Source organism: Mustela erminea, chromosome 6 (assembly GCF_009829155.1).
Source record: "Mustela erminea isolate mMusErm1 chromosome 6, mMusErm1.Pri, whole genome shotgun sequence".
NCBI lineage: Eukaryota > Metazoa > Chordata > Mammalia > Carnivora > Mustelidae > Mustela > Mustela erminea.
In genome coordinates this window covers 60798413-60812731 of record NC_045619.1, presented here as the reverse complement: position 1 = coordinate 60812731, position 14319 = coordinate 60798413, and the positions used below count along the sequence as shown (strand labels likewise).

Here is a 14319-nt window from a genome sequence, read left to right as displayed (position 1 = left end):
TCCTCTGTCCTCAAACTCCCAACACTTTCTGCCCCATTCAAAAAATGATTTTGTTTCCTTCACTACAAAAGCAGCTATCATTCTGTCTACTCACATACATACTCCCATCTATTTTCCATTTCTTCTTGTTACTATGTACAAACGCTGTGTGCCAATCCTCTTGTGCCATAGATCCTAATTCCTCTTATTACTCAACTTTTTTGCATGAGAAATTTCTCCATTTTCTCTTGTCTTATCAACATCACCCTCTTTTTCCACCAGCATATAAAAAAGCTGTTATTTCTCCCATCCTAAACAAAACAGAAGAGTAAACAAAATAAAACAACTCCTCTCAAGATTTTAATCCTCAGCTACTTCAACTACTAACCTTTATCTCTCAGCATAACTCCAAAAGTTACTATCTCTGATATTTCTAAGTTTTGAGTCTATTCCTACCAGGCTTTCACCTCCATTCACTAAAACCGTTTTTTCAATGACCTTCAGTGATCTTCATGGTGCTAGTCAGATCTTAAAGTTAGTTGACCTATTAGCAGCATTGGACATAGTCAATCATATCACTTTTACTTTTATACTTTCTTTAGTCTTATAGGATTCAGTACTTACTTCATTCATCTTTTACATCTCTGACTCCTTCTTTTTAGTCTTATTTTGTTTCTGCCTTCTCTCTTCGGCTTTTAAATGTTGGCTTGACCACCACATATTTGGACTTCTTTGTCTTTCGATCCGTTCTCATTCTCCCATGATATCCCCTACTCCTATGCCTTTAAACCTCATCGTTGCATTGATATGATAATTCCCTCATTTTCATCTGTAGTCCAGATAAAGATGTTCAGTAATTATTTCAGATTTCAATAGGTCCAAACTGATCTCTTGGTATCTTTTTCCCATCCTTAGAAACTGCCCTCCTAAAAATCTCTTCTTTCAATCATTCATGCAACAATCATAGTAATCATTATTTAATTGTTTCTCTCATGACCCTCGGTCAATCTATCAGAAAATTTTGTTTACTTTACTTTTATAAATAAACCCAGAATTTAATGATTTTTCACTCCTTCTACTGCTGTACCCTGATCTGAGCCACTACACTCTTTTATCTGAATTATTGCATTCCTCCTAACTGATTTTCTTGTTCCTGCCACTGCCCTTCTTCAATCAACCCTTAACACAACAGTCAGTTGTTAAAATATAAACCAAATCATGTCTTTTATTTTCCCAGAACCCTCTAAGGACTTTCCATTTTACTTAAATTAAAGCCAATATCCTAATAATGGCATAGAAATTTTTACATAACCTGACCTCACCTTTCCCACTTCCCCTCTGACTTCATTTCCTATTATTTTCCCCCTTGTTCAGATTAATCTAGCTATACTGGCCTCACTGTAGCCTCAGAAAGCTACACTGGTTTCTCTCTAGTACCCCAAACATGCACCTCAATGCCTTTGCATATGCTGTTTCCTCTTCCTCATATTCTCTTCCTTAGACATCTAACCATCCATTCTATTACTTCACTGAGGTCTTTTTTCAAATGCTACCATTTTAATAAAGCCTTTCCTTGCTACTCTATCTTAAAATTGCTCTTCCCCAACCCTCATATTCCTTATATCTCCTAATTGTTTCATTTTTTCCCCTAGCATTTATCAGTATCTTATAAGTATATATCTTATTTCTCTCAAAAGCTATATAAGGAAGCGTAGGGATTTTTTTTTTTTCTGTGTTATCCACTGCTGTATCCCTGAATACCACAACCTGATTTTTTCTCAAGGAAGGTGCTTAATAATATTTGTTTAATAAATAAGTTCTTCCTATGAGCTAGGACCACAACTTGCAGATGCAAGCCTGATACCTGGTTGGATTCTCTGTGTCACAAGGCTGTCCAACTCTATGGTCCCAAATCTTATCACATTACATTAATTCTCACAATGATCCTGTGAAAATAAATGTTATTATTATCCTCATTTTAATGACTGGCAAAAATTTGTCTTATAAAACTAAGTACCTTGTGGAAAGTCAGATATCTAATAAATAGCATAAGCAGGATTTGCATTCAGGCACAGTGAAATAGATCCTAAACTGTGAACTATCACCCTATGAGTTAAGAAAGCCAACACTTTCATATGTTAAAAACAAACTCTTAATCTCAGGAAACAAACTGGGGTTTGTTGGGAGTGGTTGGGAAGGGATAGGGTGGCTGGGTTATGGACATTGGGGAGGGTATGTGCTATGTTAAGTGCTGTGAGTATGTAAGACTGATGACTCACAGACTTGTACCCCTAAAGCAAATAATACATTATATGTTAATAAAACAAACAAAGAAATAAGCAAAAAACAAAAACCCCCAAACTGGCTGCTTTGGAACCACAAGTTCCAAACACATAGAAACGTAAGTTTTTCTGGCACTGATAATAAAATAAAATTTGTTCTGTTGGATATTTTATATAGAATAAGAGTAATGAATTTGATCTTTACCTTTTAAAATTTTGTATTTATTTTTATTTCTTAAAGATTTTTTTAAAGGTTTTATTTATTTTCCAGAGGTAGAGAGAGGGAGAGCATAAGCAGGCAGTGGGAGAGGGAGAAACAGCCTCCCCACTGAACAAGTAGCCTGATGTGGGACTCGGTTCCAGGACTTTGGAATCATGACCTGAGCTGAAGGCAAATGCTTAACCGACTGAGCCACCCAGGCATCCCTACTTTTTTAAAAAAGATCTTATTAATTTATTAGAGAGAGAGAGAGAGAGAGAGAACATGAGTTGGGAGGAAGGGGCAGAGAGAGTGGGGAAGGCAGACTCCCCACTGAGCATGGAACATGAATCAAGGGCTCCATCCCAGGACCCTGAGATCATGACCTGAGCTGAAGGCAGATGCTTAACCAAGGCACCCCTTTTCTTTATCTTATGAGCATTATCTTTATCTTATGAGCATCCTGAGCCACCCAGATACCCCTTATCTTTATCTTATGAGCATCAATGAGAATTAATGAATTGGGTAGATGAAATAATAAATAACAGCAGTATTTATCAGGAAATTATAATGTCCTGAGCTAAGGGTTTAGTGGAGATGGAGAGAGAAGTAATGACTCCTGAGACATTTCATAAGTGACTTGGTAGATACAAAGGAAGATGGAGGAAATTAACTCAGATATGTAAATAAATAGTTTAAAAAATCACTAGGAAAGTATGTTACAGTATGAGTAGCTGGATGAGCCTGAAGAAAGGCTGACATCAGGAGTCGAATTTCTATTGGCAGTGAACTCTAGATTTAGTATGTACTGTAAAGTCAAAAAATGAAAGGGCTACTACATTAGATTTCTGAGTTTAAAACTTTGGATGAAGAGCCATCCCTAGTGATGAAAAGATTTAATATGTAGCCATGGAAAGTGGTTGTAGAAGTGTGAAGGAGCTAAAATTTATTGGTAAAATAGGATGTGAAGGGTACTTGAGGCATTTTCTCCTGAATTATCCATTAGAAATGAAACCGTCCAGAATGGTGGCAAGATGTGGGATGGTGAGAAATACTACAAGTGTGTCCCAGAACTTTTCCCACTTACATGGTTTTCCCATTTACACTTAGATGAAATGCGCATGATTTAGATCACAGAATTACAGATTTATGTCCACTTGTCTGATAACATACTTCAGTTGGGGAGTGCTAATTAAAACGTTCTTAAACTATCCTCCAACAAATGAAATGTCATCATTTGATTAAAAAATAAAAAAAAGAAGAAAGATAAAAAGAAGTATTTATTAAGGGTAGGGGTTACACAAGCCCTATTGCATAATTTTGTCACTTCACTCTCAAAAAATTTCAATTCTCCTAATTATTGATTTATTCAATGTATATGTACAGAGTAGTTATAGGTGTCAGGTCTCATGCTAAGTACTTTTGGTTAAGTATTTTATTCTTGTTTTACAGATGAGGAAATGGAAGCTCAGAAAGTTTAAGTCAGTTATCCAGAATCAAAAAGCTTGATGTTTCATAGCTGGTATCACTAGTCTCTTTAATATAAAATACCAAAACTGGTAGGACACGGTTCTCCAGAGGTTGGAGCACAACTGGTCCTAACTTTAATGTATGTACAAAAACAACAAATAACTTCTTCGAGATAATCATTGCTAAGTATCCTGGGTAGAGGAAAGAGAAAAGAGAAATGTGCAATCATCCCTTGTCATTAATCAATTGTCCAGTGGGAAGGAATTGCTAACTGTGACCATGGAAGTGAATCCAGTATAAATGTCATGTTTATCATTCATTATACCTCAAGAACAAATTATCTCACTGCAGTCACATGCCTAGTAATAAGATTTATTATAAATATTTAATACCAAAGGAATAAACAATTTAAGATTTATGGCCTTAATAATGGAAAGAAATAAGAAATATGGCCTTAATAATCGAAAAATCCAAGATAACCACCAATCACATTTTCTTCCCTAGTTCATGAGATGTTTCACAAGTTCCTATCTTTCTCAGATGGTCTATAATGCTTTCTTAGTGTGGTAGATTTAGCAACACAGAATCCATTCTTTCCCCGTTATAAAGGGTTTGTTTATTTATTTAAGTTTTTAACTTTAGTTATATATTTAGTATATATTTAGTATAGTTAACATACAGTGTTCTATTAGTTTCAGGTGGACAATACAATGATTCAACAGTTCTATACGTCATAACTCAATGCTCATAGTAAGTGTATTCTTATTCCTCTTCACCTGTTTCACTGGTTCCCCACCCACCTCCCTTCTGATAAGTTTTATTTTAAATGTGTACACTCAGTTGAAGTTATTTCCTTTTTTTCTACAAGAACATTTTTTACTTGAAACATACTTCAGAATATATGGGTCTAAAAGGGGTTCTTTAAGTTCTTTGCCTTTTAAGTTCTCAACTTCTTGCAAGAGTATAATTTTTCATTTGTAGTTCATAACCTAATCCTATAAAATAACCAAAGGACCAATGAAAATTTTTACTCACATTTTCTTCTTCTGAACTGTGCTAACAGACAAGTGAGTGATATGAGTGAGATAGAAAACATGTATCAACAGGCAATCTGTGAATGTTGCTAGATTCCTTTGTCTGTTAAATTTCTCTGATACTAAATCATGCACATATTCCCAACTTTTTCTGACACTTAGAGTGTTTCAAGATACTTTGCTCAACAAGTCTCTAAACTAGTTTATACAGTGACTTTTGTGCTCCCACTTCCACCCATTTCAGAGTCTGATATTAAAGTTTTATTTTAAATTTTAATTGGAATTTTAATTTGGAATAAAACAAAAAAAGAACATTTGTAGGAACGAGGAGTCAAATATCAAGAATCCAAGACCTGAATTCAATATAATTATTAATTTGTGATATGACCTTGTGAACTGGAATTTTGGGGATACTAAATGATTAAGCATACATATCTTTTGGATGTACTAAATATATATTAAGGACCTTGATAAGTATGATCTCAATTTATTTTAACAATAATTCTGTTAGGCATAATTACATTTCCTTTACAGATTATGAAAAAAATCAGGATGTTAAGTAATTTTTCGAAGACCATATAGCTAACAGAGACCTGAGGTGGAATTACTACTTAAGTATGTTTTCCCCCAAATCCTATTCTCTTACTATTACATTATTCTGTTTTCTATTGTTCTTTGTTATATCCTTCATTATATGTGAGTAGGTAGAAGGTCCTAGTGGATAGGGCACAGGGTCAAATTTGGCTGTTCTACTTAATAGCATTACATACTTAGCCTCTTTAAGTACTAATTTCTTCACCTGAAAAATGGAGATAATGAAGTTGTTGAGAATATATGAAAAAATGACTAGCATAGTATTTAGGATTAACTACATCATTTCTACTTGTAAGGATAAAAAGTATTGAAGACAGTTAGATGGTTAGAATTCTTAGTAATACTCTATAAGTCACAGCCATACTAGAGTTGATAAACCTAGCATTCTGGTCTTTATAGCAGAGAAAGAATAGTAAGATATTTTAAGATGAGTCAAGTCACTCTCGGATCCCCAATTCTGTTCCTGAAGTTCCTTGATCCTGGTGGCGATCCTCTGGACAACTGACACAACAATTTTAATAGTGGAGAAATACACTGAATTGGGCTTATAATCTGATCAAAGAGGATTTGAAAATCACTGAATGGAATGTTTAAAATTAATTTGTTGAGACAACAGTGTTGAAAAATAGACTCTGACATCTGTGGTAACTGCCTAAAATAGCCAGGAAGCTTTAAAAAAATTGCTTAAACCATGTTTATTATCATTTGTTTATATTTTCTATCCCTTTTGCAAAAAAGCTACAAATTATTTATATAATAGGCACTCAATAAAAACTTAGGGAACAGATGTATCAAAGAATGGATGACTAACATAATAGTCTCTCTTTTCTTAATACACTTATGCACTTTCCTGCATCTGTTCACTGAAGTCCGTTGGTCTACTTGTGCAGTTACCCCACAATGTTTAGTTACTGGAGCTCTAGATTTAAGTCTTGTGAGATTTTCAGAATAATCAATCAATTTATGTCAATAGTTTATTGAGCAGCAGCCTCTCCAAGAGTGACAGTAACTTTTACTTGGAAGAAAATAATAGAAGTTCCACCCTTTTGGTAAATTAAGGACATTTATAACATCCTAGGAAACATAAGTACACAGTGCCCTAATTTAAAAAGGAAAGTGACATGTACATTAGGATTCCTCCCTTTAACAATTTCAGATCACTAAACCCAAGCAAGATACAATTTATGTGGCATATCTGCCAAGAGCGGTTAGTGTTTCAGGCAGACTGTCAGATCCAGAGAAGATGAGCATTATTTGTGCAAGCTGTTCACTTGTCATTGGTCAAAACGGAATCATACATGCCAAAACAAAAATAAGAATTCTAAGTTATTAAACACGACAAGTATTTGATTGAAATATCCAAGTCTGGGTTTTGCTGCAAAAAATCACACATACGAAGTTCTTTAGCCAAGGAACACCAAAGTAACTGTCTTTCTCTTGTAACTATAGTAATAACAAATGAAATAGAAAATTGAGTTGGAAGAAAAGCGAGAAAAACCTCTATTCAACCTTTTCAAAGAGGGATCTTTTGATGAGTAAACACAGAAAGTAAAGTTGAACCTGAAAATAAAGGACTTACTCAACAGCTGATAAAAAACAAAAACAATAACAAAAAACTACCAATCATCATAGTCCAAAACAAAAAACAACAAAACAAAACAACAACAACAACAACAAACAGCATAGGAGCCAGCAAAAATCAAGAAACTGCTCAGTAATCCCCCCCAAAATCATAATCGTAACATAGAAAATTGTATTTTAAAAGACAGTAAGTAGCCGCTTACTAACTTAAGATTTCCCCATAAAACACTTCTTGTCAAATCATTAGGCACAGCCTTTTATTAATTTTTTAAAGATGGGGCGCCTGGGTGGCTCGGTCAAAGCCTCTGCCTTCGGCTCAGGTCATGATCCCAGGGTCCTGGGATCGAGCCCCGTGCCGGGCTCTTTGCTCAGCGGGAAACCTGCTTCCTCCTCTCTCTCTGCCTGCCTCTCTGTCTACTTGTGATCTCTATCTGTCAAATAAATAAACAAAATCTTTAAAAAAAAAAAAAAAAGAAAAATTTTTTTTTAAAATTTTGTTTATTTATTTGAGAGAGAGAGAAAACAAGCAGGGGGAGGGGGACACGTAGAGGGAGAATGAGAAGCAGGCTCTCCGCTGAGCAGGGAGCCCCCAGTGGGGCTCAATCTTCAGTTCCCTGAGATCATGACCTGAGCTAAAGGTAGACACTTAACTGACTGAGCCACACAGGTGCCCCTGTAGGCTTTGATTTTTACTCAGGGTATTAAGAAACAGTATAGTTAAGTCAATAAAAGGCACCTGACACTGTAGGACACAACCATTGTTAACAACCGAAAGCTTGAAAAAAAAAAAAAAAGATAGCTTTTCAAAAACTTTATTCCAGATGACCATATTTATCTATAAGTCATTAACTCAACTTCCCCCGATTACAGAGAGGTAGGGAATTCCATTTTTTAAACAGAGCAAAAGTGATTATGAGAGTACCAATGGGAACTTACATACTGAATATAATGACTTCAGTATAATATAGCTTATTCAGTATAATATGACTTGATTCTCTGCTGTTTTAAGTATAGTAGTCAAGATAAGTTAGCCTGTAGGCAGCATAAATGTATGTGGTATAATTATTATTTTAATTCATTCAACAGGTACTAATTGAATGCCAATTATATGTGCTGTGTGCAATATTCTGTGTTAGGGATGTATGATTAAGATAGGGCCTCACAATCCGGAGAGGGAACCTAGGGTTTTATCTAAACTAAATCTAGTCTCCCCTTCACAACTGAAGAAAGAATCAGATTTTGTCCAGATAGCAAAATCTTCAGGGAAGAAGAGCAGTTTAGGGGTATATTCTGAATATTCTAAACCAATTAGGTAAGTCAATTCACCTGATGGCCATCTGATCAAGTGATTATATCAGGATAGTATGTGACCCAATTCCCACAAATGATGAAAGAAGTTAACTCTGTTATGAAGATCAGAGGAAAATTTTTCTTATTGAAGAAGGATTAGCCCCTTTTCTTTTGCTGCCTGGTGTCATGTATGGATGTGGTATTACTTGTGTCAGTCTCCTTATAACCATGATGTGAAGTGGACTAAGAACAAATAAATACACAGGATGACAGAGCAAAAAAGACAAAGAAACTGGGTGTATGACAAAATCAGTGAGCTGCTGCTATAAAAAACTCTGAAAGCGCTCTACTAATGAACTTCCTGTTATATGAGATTATTAATTTTTCATATTGTTTAAGCCAGTTAAATCAACATTTTTGTTATTTGTGGCCCAAGCTATCTTAAAGAAAAGGTAAATGGTGAAGTAAACAAAGTATGTACCCCGCTAAAAATTGTATTGGCAAGTGTGTATAAGGGCTGAGACATCTTCAAAGATAATAAAAATTTGAGCTGGGTCCCCAAGGATTCTGGGCAAACAACAGGGCAACTGAATTTCAGGCAGAGAGAAATACCATGTACAAAGCCACAAGGGCTTGAAAGAGCTTGGAAATTTGAATAACTACTTGAGAATACAAAAGATATTGTTTGGGTGTAGAAAGTCATACAAAATGGGTGTGGGAAGCAGGCAGAGTTGAAATCATGAAAATCTATTGCAAGGTCATATTAAGGAAGAACAGTTTTGTGGTTTTTTTTTTTTCAACATCTAAAAATTCTTAACTCTATCAGTAAGAAAAAGCTGATTGGAATTATAGAATTATGCTAGCCAGCTGTGGGTTATGTTGAAACTAGAACCTACTGTATGAGTTAGGGATCAAATTGTATTATCTAAAGATTATACCAAGAACAGTGTGGAGGATGGATGGGACCAAGATAGGTAAGAATGGAAGTGAAACAAACAAACAAACCCCAAAACAAAAACAAGAAACAATTAGAAAGCTGTTGTGATCATGCAAGTAGGTAATGCTGAAGACTTGAACTAAGGTGTTATCCACCTAGTGGACAAAAATAGAAAAGGGACAAATTTAAGACATATTTATAAGAAACAATAGCCAAGTCTTAAGGGCTGATTGAATGAGGAAGGTTGTTGGTAGGAATATTGCTTCCCAGATTTTCTGTGTTGGATATCTTGGTGGTAGCTGTTAACCAGGATACTACATATAAAAAAGGAGGTTTGGATATAGTGAGTGCAAGGACTGAATGAGAAGGAGAGGATAGCAATATTTAATTTAGTTTGGGACCTCTTAGGCCAAGATACCAGTTGCCCATCACAGCTACATAATGAGCCATCTAGGTAAAATGGTTTAAAAATATACCCATTGGTTAAATCTCTTGGAAATACTAACAGGATAATTGGACAAAAGACATTTTTAAAAGATGTCTGCCAAAATAATGATTCTATTCCAGTGGTTGGGCAATTATCTTTTTTGTCTATTGAGATCAATCTTAGCTTTTGAAAAGAAAACCAATTAATATATTTAAGAGTGAGTACTGGTTTTCCTTCCATGTCCTCTTTCTCTACAGCTTAATGGTCAAATTTCTTCAGTCTTATACCTTGCTTTACCTCTGTGGCAGACACTGCTCTGGATTTACCAGATCAAACAGCGTTTTGCGTCTGTATATAGACATATATACTGGTCTGCTTTCCTATTTTCCCTTGAATGTAGATGGAGTCTTGTTACTGACTTTTGACCTATGGAATGCAGGCAAAAGAGGTTATGTGCTCCTTCTAGACTTGGCTCCTGAAAATACTTTTGACATGATGTTCTGGTCCTCTTGAAAAATCTGGATCAAGGTACAAGGAATCTGGGTGAGAACTCCAAATTCAGGGGATGACTGAACCATAAGATGGAAACTTGGCAAGTACCATCAATATGCAGATACATTCCCATTCTGTTACCAGTCCAGATCTTTCTCCTGCTCTTTAGGATTCTATATCCAATTGCTTACTGGATATTTTTACTTAGAAGGAAACTAAAGATGGATTTTGCTTACATTTTATTATTGCCAAGTTCTGGCCTGGACTACATGAATTTATTTTCTAACTCATTTAACTTGATGAAATGGGTTGACTTGAATTTCATTAGCATATTGCTGGCTTAATTAAATAATGTTTTAGAGAAAACGGAGTCTTGGTTTTATATAACATAACGTCTTGGTTTTATATAATAAGTACTGAAAGATAAGTACAAAATGAGTCTACTAAGTAAACTACTCAGGAATTGTTTTCTTATCACTTGTAGTTTAATAGTAAAACTTAGTGAATAAATTTAGTGTTTTAAGAATGAATCAGGAACTACAAAAGAAAAATTCTGGGAAAAACCCTACTGTTCCCTTCAAAATTCCTTCAATTATATAATTTTTTTGGAGCTTCCTCCAAATGCCTACTTATTAACATTATAATTGACAGCAGTTGTGGGTTATGCCGACACCTAATGGCAAAAACTTTGAGTATTAGTAAAGTTCTCAATTGGGGATATTGTTTTTTTCTTCAATTTTGCATTCAAGTTAAGGAAAAGTCACCACTTTAGTGTACTTGAATGAGTCCTTAATCATTGATAGAGAAACAAACAAACATTCTGTGAATTCCTCAAGTTGTACTTTTCTTAGAAGTGGGTGGTGAATTGGCAGGCGAGAATTCTACCACTGAACCACCCATGCAAGGGTGGTGAATTGGAAAGAGACCTGAAGTGGGCATGAGATGTCATGAAAAAAAATATTTAAACTCAATTCTTCAGCTAGCTAGATGATTGTAACTAGATGAATCACTTAATTTGTTGATATCCCTTTCTGGGTGAGAAAAAAAAGAGCTATAGCATATATAAGGTTCCATCTGACTCCTAAATCCTGTAACTCTATGAGTATTTATTATCTATTTGTTTTGGAGATCAAATTCAAATATTATTAGAAGACAAAGATAATTACTAATATTAAGGTCATATTAAGGAAGAACAGATTCCTTTTTGTTGACCATATATTTTATTGGCTAAATTAAACCTGTAGTCTGAGAAAAAAATAAATATTTAACAATCTAAAGCTGTTTTTCAATGCCTTAACCCAAATCTCTACCATGAACTATGACAAAGGAAGACTGATATTATTATAGGAACACCAGATTACTATCTAAGGAAGCAGTGATAAAATTGCATGTCGCTGTTGTAATGAAAAATTGCTGGAGAGTAGATTAGAAAGTTCAGTTCCCAAATGCCAGATCTGGTGCAAGTTCCAACATTTGAGGTCAGTATATATGCACAAAATGATCACTTTTATAACTCTTTACTTTTTTTTAAACAAGATAGAAAAATTTGAAGAGGACATAATTTAAATTAGGGATAAATTTAAGGTGGAGCTTTGTTACTGGCTTTTGTATTGATTTGAGGTAGAACTTTGTAAGAGATTATAAGATTCTATTTTCATATATTTAATAAAAGAAATAACACAAATGATATACGAAAATTAATTTAAAATTATATTCTGTTTTTAAAGATCTGTTTATGAAAAGAACTATATAAAACCTTTCTCCCATAGAAATAAAACAAACAAACAAAAAAAAACAAAAAAAAGGCCCCACCTGTTCCTATATTGTGCCTCAACTAGAAAACTATGCTAATGGATTTTACAGATTATTGCATAACAGGTAAACTTTCTTAAAAATATCCATCACTTTTTCTCAGGTTGGTTGAGGTAGAGAATAGCTATTGTTAGCTTAGTGAATTGCTTATTGTAGAGATTTTATCCTGTGTATACTTTTCTGAGAATAGTAAGGTGAAAGATGATTATAAGAGATCAATATTAAATGACAACAAGACATATCTTTCCTTTATAAAAGAGTGAAGCAATAATTTATTATTCATTACATTGTGAAGGTAAAAGGTTAGTCAGTAGTAATATAATGATTCTAGAAGGTAAAGGAGAGGCTTTAAAACCTTCTATTGATTCTGTATCATGCATGCTCTATTACACTGTGATAACTCCCTGAAGTACAGCTCTTTACTCTTTCTTCAGGGAGTGTTTCAGATCTCAAAGCAGAGAGAGCATTTATCTCCTCTGTGTATTCATTTGTATGCCTTCATCAGTATTTAACTCTGGCAGAATGCGAGTGCATGTTTAGGCTTTTTTATTGACTTGATGGCCAGCCTTGCCTCTCTACCTTGCAGTTGTATTTGGAATGGATCACCATAAAGTGGACAGGATTTGTTGTCAGTTTTCTCTCTCACCTAGCCAGGGGATCTTCCCTGCTGCCTGGCTGCTAGCTGTCGTGTTGTTATCCTGTCAGCTTGTTTAGGCAAGGACTATTCTGTTTTATCCTTCATAGTTCAACAGGGTCTAGTATCTCAAGATTTGTTACATAAATAAACAAACAAGCAATCATCTAATTCATCATGAGCAGTATGTTCTAAATATATATATATTTCCACATTAGAAAAAAAATTTTAGGAGGGAACAATACTTAATCTAAAGCATTGACTCACTGATGATAGAACTTCAGGCATCAAGAGAAAGGATGATTTAGGAGAAAGGATGAGAGGGAGGCCAGGCTGCGGCCTTTGGTCCACAGGAAGACCCGCACCACTGTTGTCTTCACACAGATTAACTCAGAAGACAAAGGAGCTCTGGCTAAGCCGGTAGCAGCCATCAGGACCAATTACAATGACAGATACGATGAGATCCGCTGCCACTGGGGAAGCAATGTCCTGGGTCCAAAGACAGTGGCTTGCATAGCCAACTGGAAAAGGCAAAAACTAAAAACTGCCCACCAGCTGAGTGGACACTGTTGAATATTCTGTATATAAAAGTAATAGAAAGTTCTCTTTCAAAAAAAAAAAAAGAAACAAAGAAAGGATGAGAGGGACATGTGTGACTTCAATCATATGATGCAAAATTTCCACATTATTTCACTTTATTTAGAGCAGTCCTTGATTTGAGAAATCTATCCCAAAATCTAGGTAAGAAAAGTTTAGGACAGAGCGCTTAGAAAATGAATGGGGAGATTTGGCATCATCTCAATTTTATGAGTGGCATCTTAAAGCTCGTAGGATTTGGTCCTTTAATTCTATTGTCATCTTGGAAAGAAAGGCCTTGTGATGCCAGAAATACCATTGCCTTAAGTCATTCAGTACCAGCAAACACTGATGCAACCAACAGCTTGTTCTTTGGGTCCTAATTCCTGATTTAGATTAGTCCCTGACTTCTGCTCATATTTTCTCTCCAATCCAGTTTTGACTTCACTAGTGATATCGATTGCCTAATACCTGATTGGGTCAATCTCCTGGAATAGCTCTGAAGCCCTGCCAGCTCTGTTTTGGCATCAAGCCTGATTGACTGTTCAAGCAGCCCTCTTCTGCCCCCTTCTGTCACAAGCCTGCAAGTGCACAGCTGGGCCCCGGTAACTTGATCCTAGTTTTACTGTGAGAACAAAAGACCACCAAGTGTAGCCACTTAAGTTTCCTCAGCAAGGTAGTAGCTGACTGAAAAACTGGGGAGAGTAAGACTTCATTCAAGACTCGATGAAAGAGTCCATTCAACAAAGGGCCCAGGGCTAGTCACGTGTCTGATGCCTCCCTATACCGACATTGTAGAGGACAATGTTCTGCTTTTCATATTAAACATTTGAAATGAAAATGAACATCAGAATAAACACTGGCGCCTAACAATTCCTTGTATCTCTACTTTGCTATGAAATGCTTGAGTTATTTTCATGGGCAGAGTAATGTCAACATGAGTAACATTTCTTGAAGCAGAAAAACATACTAAAAAATGAGAATGACTTTTTTCTATTAATTAAAGTACTTT

At 35.2% G+C, this 14319-nt stretch overlaps 1 protein-coding gene across 3 annotated transcripts in view; it reads right to left on the bottom strand.

The window, feature by feature from the left end:
• Nucleotides 1-14319, bottom strand: part of PIK3C2G (phosphatidylinositol-4-phosphate 3-kinase catalytic subunit type 2 gamma) — a 359509-nt gene that overhangs the window by 187372 nt on the left and 157818 nt on the right. The window lies entirely within an intron of this gene.